Raw genomic sequence first — 12,919 nt, forward strand, 5'->3', positions numbered from 1 at the left:
CTGACTCATTGGAAAAGACCCTGGTGCTGGAAAAGATTGGGGGCAGGAGGAGAAGGGGACGACAGAGGATGAGATGGTTGGATGGCATCACCGACTCAATGGACATGGGCTTGGATGGACTCCAGGAGTTGGTGATGGACAGGGAGGCCTGGTGTGCTGCGGTTCATGGGGTTGCAAAGAGTTGGACACGACTGAGTGATTGAACTGAACTGAACTGAAGTAGTAAGGTGAATAAAGTGAATATTGACAGGAGCAAAACAAAGAGGAAACAGAGGAGAGCCACGGGACTCATTACAGTAGAATAGAAATCTTTAGATGGTTATTTAAAAATGAGTGAATAAAATGGACACTAATGGGGTTAAAACAAAAGCTTTAACATAGCACAACCTAGGGGTGGGTGGGCCGAAGGGATCCACCATTTGGATCCCTTTTAATGTTGGATGCCCTCCTAAATTAAAGGGCCCCAAAGGAGTCCACTCTACCCGTTTGGAAAAAATTTAAAAGTCAAAAGGTAGAAATTAAAATGAGAAACCTGACTGGCAATTTCAGGAGGCAGTGGGCAGGCAGGCAGATTTACAAGATGAAGATTAACAAAAGGGCCAGGGTCCCTTGTCTCAACCCCTCACTGGGGACCCAAAGACTTTGCACTGGAGAGGGTAAAATGGTCAGGGGCCAGAAAAGAGATGTTTTCAGGACTTAGCTGTGGTACCAAAGCCCATTGGTGAAGCCCTTAACCCAGGCTACAATTAGATTAAGATTACCTAATAATCATTGATAGGATTATGAAAGTTAGAATTATGTAAAGAAGTGTGTCAGTTTTACCTGAATGTTTTATGGGAGTGCATGTTATGTTTGGCAGGGGGAACACTTCCCCTATCTACTACTGTAAAATCAAAACCTGTGGATGAAGTCCTAATCGAGGCTACAGTTAGGAACATATGAGTTGTTGGAATTACTGTAAAACTTGTAGGAGAATCAGTATGTTTGAATAGGCTTTATGTGAATAGGCTTTTTTTTTAAACCAGCTTCTATGTGGGAGATGGATACTGAATCTGACTGGGGAGCATTTCCCCTACCTAGTATTGTCAAACAAGTGAAAGTGAAAGTCGCTCAGTTGTGTCCAACTCTTTGTGACCCCAAGGACTGTAGCCCACCTGGCTCTTCTGTCCATGCAATTCTCCAGGCAAGAATACTGTAGTGGGTTGCCATTCCCTTCTCCAGGGGATCTTCCTGACCAGGGATTGAACCCAAGTCTCTTGTGTCTCCTGCATTGGCAGGCAGGTTCTTTACTATTAATGCCACCTGGGAAACCACAAGAACTGTTCTATCTGCCACCAAAATACACTGACATTGCAGATAGCTGTGTGGCCAGCTTACTGGTGGCAAGACTCTTGGACACAGCTGACTGATACTGATACCCCTTTGGTGATACAAATGGATCCTGACAGGAGTTGATACTGGTTCTGGCCTGGACTTCACTTAACCTGGTGGTAGATGCAAATACTCAGAATGATTTTGGACACACACACACAGCAGTGAGCATTAGCTTGCAATAAGCAGCAGTTGGAAGAGAGAGAACTTAATTTCCAGCCAGAATTGAACCCTGGTCACCTGGGTGGAAACCAGGAATCTTCACTGCTAGACCACAGGGGCCAGCAGGTAGAATCTAAGTCCCCAGCCCTTGTCTTGAAAGGAAGAATCAGACAAAGAGACAGAAGATATAGAGGAAAGAGTATTTACTAGAAAACCAGAATAGATGTATAAAGACACATGGGCAAGCCCAGCGAGAGAGTGCTAGAGTCGTGCCTTTGGGAAGTTTAAATCCTTTATTATGGGGCAGTCTTCTGGGGCTTTGTCCCCTTCTTGGCCAGTCGTCTTGTTTTGACCCCCCTGGTTAATCTATCTCAGGACCTTCCTCTAGGTACACACACATCCCTCAGTCCAGATGGATTTCATGGCAAAGGCATATGGGAGGGGGGTAGCAAGACTTAGTATAGTCTACATCCCCTGCCTTTTTGACCCTGTGAAGCCTTTTGTGTATGTGTAGTGTCTCCCTTGCCCCAAGGATGGGAAATGTATGACCTCTTGATCTCCTAACACAGTTTAGCTCCTCTCTGCTCCTGCCATAAAATTATCTACCTGTTGTTTCTCATACAGACGTCCCACAGGGTATTTCCCTGGTGGTCCTGTGGCTGAGACTCTGCACTCCCAATGCAAGGGGTCCAGGTTGGATCCCTGGTCAGGGAGCTAGATCCCACATGCCATAACTAAGAGCCTGCATGCCACAACTAAAGATCCCATATGCTACAACGAAGATCAAAGATCTGGAGAGCTAAAACTAAGACCTGGTACAAACAAATAAATAAATAAAAATTTAAACAAAATAACATTGAACAGAAAGAGCGAGAACTTTCTGGCTTTGTCTCTTACTATTACGGGGAAACATTCAATATCTTACCAATAAGTATGATGTTAGTTTTAGGATTTTTGTAGTTTTATTTTTAACAATAGTAAGGGTGTTCCCATCCTCTAGTGTCTTGAAAGTTTTCATAAAATGCATTTTGTATTCTTCAAGGACTTTCTATGCACTAATTGAGATAATCATATATATGTTCTTTATTTTGTTAGTATGGTGAATTATGTTAATAGTTTTAATTTAATGATACTGTGTCATTCAGGAGTTTCATTCAGTTTTGAAGTTTTTTTTTTTTTTTACAAATTTATTTATGGCTGTGCAGGGTCTTTGTTGCTGTACAGACTTTTCTCTGGTTGTGGTAAGAAGGGGTTACTCTTCATTGCCGTGTGTAGGCTTCTCATTGAGATGGCTTCTCTTGTTGTGGACTACAGGCTCTTGGGTGTTCAGACTTCAGAAGCTGTGGCACATGGGCTCAGTAGTTGTGGCTCCCAGACTCTAGAGCACAGACTCAGTACTTTTGGCACATGGGCTTAGTTGCTCTGTGGCATGTGGGATCCTCCCAGACCAGGGATCAAACCTGTGTCTCCTGAATGGGCAGGCATATTCTTTACCACTGAGCCCCCAGGGAAGCCCTTTCATTCAGTTTTGATTTAGACAAAATTCCCACAACATGCTTCACAAATCAGCAAGGTGCTTATTTCTCTCCTAGAAGAGTCCAGAAATAGGTAACAAGGATAGCCACTCACCAGTCGCAATAGGGGAACGAAGTTACTTATTTGTTTATTTGCTTGCTTTTGCTGTAACATTTTATGACTCAGGAAAACAGACCCACTGGAAGTATTAGAACTATGTGCTCATTAGAGAAATTAGACCTTTCACAAATGTGGAGAAGAGGTAATCAGAGGACTGGAGAATCTTTAAACACAATATCCTTAAACAGTGGTATGAATGGACAGATTTGAGTTTGCAAGGAAATTCAAACAGCTGTGCATGTCTGTCTGCCAAAGTAGGACCATAAAAGGTGACTCGTGGAGATGTCTGTGGACACCGCCACCTCTGAGGGGACTGAAGTGCTTGTGATTGGCTCAGAGTTGATGTTATTCAACAAAGACAGTAGTCAGGAAGATAAGCTTGAAGTTTGGAACTTCTGAACAGTTTTGGATCTGTCAATCTGTTACATCCACATCATTTTGAGATTAATGGCTTCTTCATTTTTGCATTTCAAATCTCAGGAGGTTCCTCTTTTATTCAATTCTAACCATTCAGCAAAGAGTATTCTAGAAAAAGTAGTTCTAACCCTCATATAACATAATCCAGCACAATCAAATCCCCTAGCTTTTATTCTCACGGTTCCAAGTTCTCTCTTTTCAACGTGAATTGTTGTGTCCACCTTAAAAGAGGAGCAAAGTACAAAAGGTTAAATTACCAAGTCTGATGAAACCATCCTTTTTTGATAACTTTGACCATTTTTTATTTACATCAACTACTTATTAACCAAAACAAATGCTACCTACTATACTGGCCACAAAAATGCTAAAGATACATCTCTCTACAGTAAAGGTCAACAGCCTGAAAATTTCTGTTTTCATAGTAAGGAAGAAGGGTAGAATAGGTATCAGTAGGCAAATCACAGGGTCTGTCAAAGTAGGGCAGAAAGAAAATTCCAATAGTACCAAAGTCAGTATCACAAGGACCACATGCATTGCATATAGTGGAAATTAAGTAGAAACAATAACAAAACTAATTCCAAGTACACTTACTTGCATATTAAAACATACATTTTACTTCAGTCTCAGATGTCACAGTGGAAATGACACAGTGCACATATGCGAATCACAATGAAAGTAATACACATTGAAAGTTATATGAAATAGCTGAAAGGGTACTAGGAGTGTTATTAACAGAGGTTTATATTAGCAAATGGAAACTATAAGTTACAAGCTAGGGTACCACTTCAAAGATGAGAGAGACACTGATAAAGCAATTCCCTATTTGCAGCATTTTAAAGATTTCTCTTCAGGTATTAATTTCTTTATGCATAACAAAGAAGAGATGCACCTGAAGGTTTTCCCACATTCATAGGGTTTTCTCTCCAGTGTGAGTTTTCACATATTTTTGGAGTATTAGGGAAAATGAAAGAATTTCCACATTCTTCAAATTCCTGTCTCCCAGTATGAGTTCTCACTTGATGACTAAAGAATGAGAAAGACCTGAAGGTTTTCCCACACTCTTCACACTGGTATGGTTTCTCTTATGTGTTCTCATATATGCACTAAAGTGTTAGGATTCACATGGTTTTGCAAGAATTAGATACAAATTAAGATTTTCCTGTGCTTCAAATACCAATAAGAGTTCTCTTCAGTATGAGTTCTCACAAATTTCCTAAATGATGAGAACAGATGAAGACACTCCTGCATTTCATATATGCACAGTTTCACTCCAATTTATGTTATCCCATGTACAGTAAAATGTCTACAATTATAGGGCCTCTCTCCAATATTGGTCCTTTTATGGTTAATTAAAAGAGGAAGGGAGCTGTGCATTCCTTACATGTATAGAACTCATTTCATTTCTAGTGTTTTCTCACTTGTCAAATAATCTTTGAAGAATAAGTGAAGGTCTGAGTTGGAAAACTGTCCAGTGCTGTGTGCCTCAGGAAGAATCAACAAATGAAGGATTTCTAATTAAGGGGGGGCATCTGAATGACACAAAGGACAGAATTCCCTTCTCAAACTGCAGCAAGGCTAGGGAGAGCATGAAGATAAAAATACAAACTCTACTGGTCTTCTTTATATCTTCTGAGTTATTTAGATTTATGACTTAAATGAACAATTCTTTTCTGCCAATAAATAGTTTTGAATGAGCTTTTACATACAGATCTTCTATTAGTAGGACTAAAGATAAAAGGGAACAAGATGGGAAGGCAGAGGGAATGAGAGTAAAGCAATGTCTTTTATCATTTTCATTAGGTGATTCACTCAGGTTTAGTGAAAATCCAACATGGAGTGAAAGGAGGGAATTACTATCTGCTCTGGGTCTTTTTAAAAATTAGTGAATGTTAAACAGTTTGCCCAGGAGAATGATAGAAAATGTGTCTTAGTAAACAGGGATCTAAAGCACCCTGGAATTTACTGAGAAACTTGTTTGTAAAGGCTATATGTAATTATTGCTCTTTTCTTACAAAAAATGTATTTTTGAAATTTATATTCTGTCAACTAAAGTGCTTTTGTCTAAGCGGTTTTAAAAAAAAGAATAAGTGAAGGTTTTCCCACATTCCTTATATTCATAATACTTCTTTCCAATTTGAGTTCTTATAGGTACTTTAAGGGATATAGAAGAAAAAAAACTTTCTCATACTCTTTTACATTCATTGGGTATATTTTCAATATGAATTCTCACATGTGTAACTAAAAAATGAGGGCCAGTTGAAGATTTTTCCACATTTTTTGCCTTCACAGAATTTTTCTCCACTGAGAGTTTTCACATTTTCTTAGAGATGAAAGAAATGGAAGGCATTTTCACATTCTGTAAATATAAAGCCTGTCTCCACTGTGAGTTCTTACATGTACAGCAGTGCATGAAGAATGAATGAGAGCTTTCCTACATTTTGTATATTCATAGTACTCTTCTCCAATGTGAATTTTCACATGAGTCCTAAGATACAAAGAAAAGCTGAAAAGTTTTCTACATTCCTTATATTGTTAGGAGTCTGTCCAGTGTGTCTTAACAAGTGAATGATTAATGAAGGCTGTCACAGATCTAGTGAATTCACAGGATTTATCTTTAGTATGAGTTCTGTTGTACACATTTAAATTTGGAATCAGGCTGAAGACTTTTCCATATTGATTACTCTCATTATATATCTCTCCAGTCTGAAATACCTTCCACATAGTAGATTTCAAGGTCTTTCTGAAGTATTTTCCAATTTGACCATATTTACAGAGATCCTCCACTAAATGAATTCTTAAATATCTCTCCTGTGTCTTACACTGATCTGTGCTATGGCAAAAATGATGGTAATTACATAATAGGCAGCTTTCACATGATAGATGAAGTTGTATATTAAGTTAAGGTAGGCTGTGATAAGTAAAGTTTGTGTATTCCTATTTTTAGAGTAAACACTATCCCAAAATGTTATAAGTAAAAAGTCAATTTAGGATATAAAGTGGAATACCAAAAATTACAGAATTGAGCCAAAAGAAAACAAAAAAAGGAGAATAGACACAATTATAGAAATAATTATATTAAATGTAAATAGAATGCACTATCTTATTAAAAGGCAGAAATGATAAGACTGGATAAAAAAGCAAGATGCAACTCTATGCATGGTAGTTTACCAAAGATGAACTTAAAATATAAAGACAGAATAGAAACAAAAGAATGAAAATTGATATATTATACAAACCCCAAGCATAAGAAATATGGGTAACTCTACTAATATCAGATTTAAAGTATTACTAGAAACTAAAAGAGATATTTCATGATGATTAGTGTCAATTTATTGAAAATAAAATAATTCTAATGATGTGCATATCTAACAACAAAGCTTGCCAATACATAAGGTTACAAAAATGCTAGAACTGAAAGAATAGACAAATCCACAATTAACAATTGAAGAATTAACATTTTTCTCCCAGTAACTGATAGAACATATAGGAAAATGTGGTAAGAATAAAGAATATTTAAACATTATGAAAGCAATTTGGTTTGATATTTACAGAATACTACACACCACGACTATAGAATACACATTTCTTTCAAGCATACATATAAAACATATCAAGATAACCCATATGTTAGATAACAACAACAAAACAGCAAAACTCAATTTTAAAGGAGTGAAATTGTACAGAGTATCTTCTCAGACTAAAACAGACCTATTTGGGACATCCAAAATAATATCCCCAGATATTTGGAAATTAAGTCATACTTCTAGTTAAGCAACAGATCAAAGAAGAAATCAACAGGGAAATGATAAAATCAAACTTAATATTAAAATCACGATGTATCAAAATTCATGAAATGCAGCTTAATGCATAGTAAGAAATTTATAGCTTTAATTTTTATTTTTTTACATTTTAATATGTATTAGGAAAGAGTCAATGATCTGAGCTTTCAGAGAAACTACAAAAAGAATAGAAAATTAAACCCAAAGTAGGTATAAGAAAAGAAAAACATATGAGTAGAAATCAGTGAAACAGAAATAGTAAAATAACAATGACAAGGTTGGTTTAAAAAAATGACTAATAAAATCATTATACTAACTGCCATACTGATAAAGGCAAAAGGAGAGAAAATATATTTACCAATATCCAAAAATGAAAGAGGGGCAACACTACAGATCCTAAATATATTGAAAATATAATAACAATATTATCAATAACTTCATGTATTACCATCTTAGATAAAATGGACAAATTGTTTAAAAAACATAAGTTACCAACTGACACAAGTGGAAATAGAAAATTGGAACTGCAGCGTATTTATTTAAGAAGTTGAATTTGCAATTCAGAATTTCCCCACAAAGAGAATGCTAGCCACACATGGCTTCTGTGGTAAATTCTGTCAAATACATAACGAAGAAACAATAAATATCTTATAAACCTCATTCATACAACAGAGGTGGAATAAGAATTGTCAGCTCATTTTATGAGATCAGTATAACCCTGAAACTAAAACTGACAAGAGGATAACATGAAAAAATATATAGAGAGACAAATATCCCTCATGAACACAGATGCAAAAATTCTCAACAGTGCAAATTGAAACCAGCCAATAGATAACATTTTCACACTGCCGCATGCCACCTGGAAGAAAAACAGATAATTTGCCTGATGAATCACAGCCATACAGGTGCTCTTCCGTTCCCAGTCTGCAGGACTTGTTTGTCGGATCTCCTAGGATCTTATTGTATTCTTCTACTGTTGCTGCTACTACCTCAAGTTCAGAATGGAGATAGACTTGATTCAGATCTCACCACTCAGATTTCAGCTGTGACCACCATCACTACTGCTGTGATGATATTTGAACTTGCAAGATAGAAACTACCAACAGGACCAGGGCTAGGGAAAGGTAAGCATCTCAGAAGCAAAATTAATGGGTCAACAAAATACTTAAAAAGTAAAGATAGATACTACTTAATTTAATATTCTAAAAAGTCAAACTTAATAATTCATGATGAAACAAAATATCAATATTTTAAATAAAGACAGGATCCAACCCTACACATGAACAATTTGATTCAACAATTTACTTTTTCCTGAGCTCACTGGAGAAAAAATGATCAAGTCTGGTTTACACTTCCCTCCCCAATGGCAATTCTATTACATACATTTATGCATTAAGGAAAAAAAGCCATCTTTACAGTGTGGAAAAGCTATCAAAAAGCTATGGAAAAGCATTGTTACTCTGATACATTATCTCTGCATGCAGAACATCTCTACCATCTGCTAAAGCTACTCCCCTTCAGCCCTGCCACACACATATACACACAAATGCACACATATACAAGCATAGACAAATATACAAACACTCTGGGTGAAGCTGCTGCTGCTGCTAAGTCGCTTCAGTCATGTCCGACTCTGTGCGACCCCATAGATGGCAGCCCACCAGGCTCCCCCATCCCTGGGATTCTCCAGGCAAGAACACTGGAGTGGGTTGCCATTTCCTTCTCCAATGCATGAAAGTGAAAACTGAAAGTGAAGTCGCTCAGTCGTGTCCGACTCTTAGCGACCCCATGGACTGCAGCCTACCAGGCTCCTCTGTCCATGGGATTTTCCAGGCAAGAGTACTGGAGTAGGGTGCCATTGCCTTCTCCGCTGGGTGAAGCTAAGGAATTCTAAAACTTTGTGAGGTAATTCCATCATGTATAATGATATATTTTTATTGATTTTCATGATTATGCTGATAAACTGGAAGTAACACTCTTTTCAAGGTATTCCAGATCAGTCAAAAGAGATGTAAGTAGGAAGCCTTTGGAGATGCCTTTAAATTCTACACTTTACCAATAAAGTACTTGTAAGATAGGAAAAGAGTAGTGCCTACTGACACCTTCAAGCCTGAAAACACACATCTCTGTATATTGAAAAGGTTGTCAGGAATTTCTGATCCTTTCATCAAGCATATTCTACCAGGACATATAGCTTGCTGATATGCTTATGAAGATTTTCAGGACTCATATGTAGTCAATTTATTTTACTAAATAAAATTTTTGGCTGTGCCACTTCCATGCCTGAGAGGGAAACAAATGGTTTGTTTCATAAATAAACAAACCTTAAACAAATCTGGTTTGTTTCATAAATAAACTTCTAGTCATCTTGTGAAGACACCACTGATGCAGATTTAAAAGTATAGCTGGCATTTATCAGGTCACTTTCTCATTCTGTTTTCCAAAACTCAATTTTTAGGGTTGCTACCAGCCAGGAAAATTCCTTTGGAAGTTCAATTATTTGTGTATGTTTTTATTAGTCAGATTGAGAGATGACTGAATAAAGATATAAAGTCAGCCATGGAAACTCAAGAGTACTATCCCTTGATAGCACCTAAGGGAAGATAAAGTATTTTTTTTGACAAGCATGTCATATATCTTAAACAGACAACCTAGGACCTAATCAGACAACTGTGTGAGTCAACCTTACTCACAAGAAGGAGAGAAGAGATATGCCAGCTTGGAATGCATTTGTCTATAATCAACAGAAAACCTGACTACAATTGTTTAATCACATAAGAGTTTATTTATAAAGTGCAACATAAAGCCTGGAGGAGGTAGTATAGAGATGTGGTAACTTGACAATGCTGTAAGAAATTCAGGGGCTTTCCATCTTACCATACTTGGTATATATAACCTTTGTTCTATGGTATTCATCTCATGGTTGCAAGTTGGCTGCTTCAACTCAAAGTTTACTCAATACCAATGCCAATTAAGAAAAAGGAAAATGGGCAAAATCCTAAGGAATATGCCACAGGAGATTATCCCTTTCAAAAATATTTCCCTTAAGCCCAATTCCCAATTACACTTCTATATCATTAGCAATAATGGAGTGATATGACATTCCTATCTGCAAGAGATTATGGGAATATGAATATTCTGGCCTGAAGTAGGGGAAGGCAAAGAAAAATAGGCTTGGAAATAGCTCTGTTGATAGCCATTGTATTCATGTTCTATAGCTACTATTAACAAATTATGACACAAATTTATTATCTTACTGTTCTGGAAGTCTGAAGTTAAACTGGGCTAAAGTTAAGGTAGAATTATATTCCTTTCTGGAAGCAAGGGAGAATACATTTTCTTGTCTTTCTAGCTTCTAGAGGCTATCTGCATTCTCTCACTGGTGGCTCCTTTCTATCTTCAAATTCAGTAATAGCTGGTTCAGAGTTTTTCACATAATATCACTCTGATACTTTTCTGCTTCCCACTTGCACTTATTAAAGGTTCTTGTGGTTCTAAGCCCACTTGGATAATTTAGAGTAATCTTATTATAAGGTCAGCTGATTATCAACCTTAATTCCATCTGCAATTTAAATTCCCCTTTGCCACATAACAAGATATCCAGAGATTAGGACATAGATACTTTGTGAGGCCATTATTCTCCCTATCATAGTCCACTCTCTGGTCCCCAAAGATTTGTAGACATCCCATATAAGAAATATATGTAGGGTTCTCAAAGATCTCATCTCATTATAGTATTGTCTCAGTGTGTATGCCCAATACAAATAGTGTACACCTGTGATATCCTTGGCTTTCTTTCCTAATTTTAGCATCTTTTACAATCTGAATAGGCTGAGAATTTCTCAAATCATCAAATTCTGGTTCCTTTTTGCTTAACAGTCCTTCCCTCAATCTATTTTATCCTTCTCACATTTTACTATAAGCAGCAAGAAGAAACGAGGCTGCACTTTAAACCTATGCCTGGAAATCTCAGCTAAATATCCAAGTTCATTGCTTACAAGTCCTTTTTCTCTCACATTTCCACTGCAGGACACAATGCACCTGTTTTCAGCCCCTATGTAGCAAGGATTCCCTTTCCTCCAGTTTCCAAAAACATTTTCCTCATTTCTTTCTGAGTCCTCATCATTAGTGACTTTAACATCCATATTACTACCAAGTCTCCTAAGGTTTTGATTTAGGTATTCTACATGGCAGTATATGTTTTCTCAACCATACTTCCTCAACTTACTTCCTGTCTCAACTTACTTCCTTCTGAATCTTTGCTAGCAGAGTTATTAACATTTGTATTTCAACTAACAGTCTGTCCAAAGCAATGTAAGACTTTTCCATCATGCTCTTCACAATTCTTCCAGCCTATGCTTGTTACTCAATTCCAAGCCAGTTTCCATGTTTTTAGTTATTTGTTACAGCAGCACTCTACTTCCAGGAACCAAAATCTGTATCAGTCAGGGTTCAATCAGAGAAACAAGCAGCAGGAGATACATGTTAAGAGATTTATTGTAAGGAAGTGACTTATTTGATTGGGTGAGCTGGCTAAGCAATATCCAAAATCTGTAGAGGAGGCAATTAGAAAGGAAAGGCTGGAAATCTGGGGCATCAACTGAAGCTGCTGCCCACAGTTGGAATTTCTTCATCTCAAGGAAGACTCAAAGCTGCTCTTAAGGCCTTTCAACTGATTAAATCAGGCCCTCCAAATCGTCTAGGATATTCTCCGTATTTTAAGAATGATTACCAACCTTAATACCTCTGAACCTTAATTTCCTATTGCAATACAACACAGGATATTTACGGGTTCCAGGGATTAGGATGTGGATGTCTTTAGGGGGCCATTACTCTGCCAACCACACCAGGTTCCTGGAGATAAGAGTCATCCTGACAACAGAGTTGATTATTTCTTCAAATCATTCAATTCCCTCACCAACATATCTTTACTAAGTTTTCTTTGCTTAAGTAATGTTAATTCTACAATGTATTTCCTTTCAAATTACCTATTGACCAGAACAATGTCATCATCCAAAGGCAAACAGATACTGGAACGCTGTGTCAATAGCTCCTCTAGGGGCAGAATTTAGAGCTCACTTGAGAATTTGTTTGTAATAGTACGGGACAGCGGCAGACAATGTATTGCTTGGTCACGTCTGCTGCTGCTACTGCTAAGTCGCTTCAGTTGCGTCCAACTCTGTGCGACCCCATAGACGGCAGCCCACCAGGCTCCCCCATCCCTGGGGTTCTCTAGGCAAGAACACTGGAGTGGGTTGCCATCTCCTTCTCCAGTGCATGAAAGTGAAAAGTCAAAGTGAAGTCGCTCAGTAGTGTCCGACTCTTAGTGACCTCATGGACTGCAGGCTACCAGGCTCCTCTGTCCATGGGATTTTCCAGGCAAGAGTACTGGAGTGGGGTGCCATTGCCTTCTCCAATTATCCTCTAGTTAAGAATAATTTTTTAAAAAAAAGAGAACTCATTAGTCATTGTGGGTATCATTAAACTCTTAACAGGATCATGACTTCAGTTAGATATAAGGAAGAACTTAAAAGTCTTCAACATTAAATTAGAAT

General features: G+C 37.5%; 1 protein-coding gene across 1 annotated transcript in view; it reads right to left on the bottom strand.

The window, feature by feature from the left end:
• The window catches only part of LOC113895248 (protocadherin beta-4-like), a 149,341-nt gene that overhangs the window by 11,666 nt on the left and 124,756 nt on the right, over positions 1-12,919 (bottom strand). The gene's annotated exons all lie outside the window — the stretch shown is intronic.

This window comes from Bos indicus x Bos taurus, chromosome 7 (genome assembly GCF_003369695.1).
Source record: "Bos indicus x Bos taurus breed Angus x Brahman F1 hybrid chromosome 7, Bos_hybrid_MaternalHap_v2.0, whole genome shotgun sequence".
Classification (NCBI taxonomy): domain Eukaryota; kingdom Metazoa; phylum Chordata; class Mammalia; order Artiodactyla; family Bovidae; genus Bos; species Bos indicus x Bos taurus.